Here is a 1449-nt window from a genome sequence, read left to right as displayed (position 1 = left end):
CAGGGATGTGGAGCAAGAGGAACTGTCATTCACTGCTGGTGGGAATGCAAAATGGTACAGCCACTTTGGAAGACAATTTGAAGGTTCTTACAAAATGAAATATGTTTACAATACAATCTAGTACTCACACACCTTGGTATTTAACCAAAGGACTTGAAAACAATTTCACACAAAAACCTGCACATGGTATTTTTAGCAGATTTGTAATTGCCAAAACTTGGAAGTGACTGATAGGTCCTTCAGTAGGTGAATGGATAAACTGTGGTACACCTGGACAATGGAATATTACTCAATGCCAAAAAGAAATAAGCTGTCAAGCCATGAAAACATGTGGAGGAAACTTAAATGTATTTTAGTAATTGAAAGAGCCAATTTGAAAAGGCTATATTGTGTATGATTCTATCAATATGATATTGTGGGAAAGACAAAATGATGGAGACAATAAAAAGATCGGTGGTTGCCAGGGGCTAGGAGGGAGGGAAGGATAAATAGGCAGAACACAGGATATATATATATATTTTTTTGGTCAGAGCAACAATTAGAAAATGTTATATTATTTACCACATAACAAAATATATGTAAGATCTCTACATAGAGTTCCAAGGTACTACTGAGAGAAATTAAAAATAAACCCAAATAGTCTACAGCCATGCTACCCTGAACAAGCCCAATCCCATCTGATCTTGGAAGCTAAGCAGGGCCTAGCCTGGTTAGTACTTGGATGGGAGACCACCTAGGAAGACCAGGTGCTGTAGGTGTAAAAACTAAAGAATAAGGGATTGTAAGCTGACAGGGTCCTTGCAATCTGTGAGGTCAACCAAGGGTTGCCTCACCTAAAAAAAATAAAAAATAAAAAATAAATAAACCCAAATAAAAAGAGCTATATACCATGTTCAAACTTTAGAAGACTGAATATTTTTCAATTGGCAAATATCCTTTAAATATATATAGTTTCATAGAGATTCAATGCACTCCCAGTCATCACTCCATCAGATCTTTTGTGGTGAATGTGTACGCATGTACATGTATGTATGTGTGTGTGTGTGTGTGTGTGTGTGTGTGTGTGTGTGTGTTATTGCAAACTAGCAAACAAAGAAAATGGAAGATAAAATTTAAGATGAGAACAAAATTAGAGGACTTACATTAGCCAACCCTGAGAGTAATTATATTGCTACAGTAATTAGAATGGTATGATGTTGGTAGAATGATAGCTAAATAGACCTAGAGAAAAGAATGTAGTAAAGAAACAGACCCACCTGATTTGTGAAGAAAAAGCCATGGTATTACAGCAAAGAATAATAATCTTTCCAATAAAAGTTATTGGCAAATATGGCTATTTATATGCAAAGAGGAAAAAATCTAGATCTCATTATCTATATTCCTATCTTACACTGTACACAGAAATCAACTCCAGATGAATTGTAGATGATGTGCAAGTTTAACAAAACT

At 35.3% G+C, this 1449-nt stretch overlaps 1 pseudogene; it reads left to right on the top strand.

Moving 5' to 3' along the window:
- The first annotated feature begins 639 nt into the window (after positions 1-639).
- Positions 640-758, top strand: LOC111735074 (annotated as a pseudogene).
- The last annotated feature ends 691 nt before the right edge of the window (positions 759-1449 follow it).

Source organism: Pteropus vampyrus, unplaced genomic scaffold, assembly GCF_000151845.1.
Source record: "Pteropus vampyrus isolate Shadow unplaced genomic scaffold, Pvam_2.0 Scaffold13791, whole genome shotgun sequence".
In the NCBI taxonomy this organism is placed as follows: domain Eukaryota; kingdom Metazoa; phylum Chordata; class Mammalia; order Chiroptera; family Pteropodidae; genus Pteropus; species Pteropus vampyrus.
Note: the sequence above shows the minus strand (reverse complement) of the source record. Positions and strands in the feature narration are given on the sequence as shown.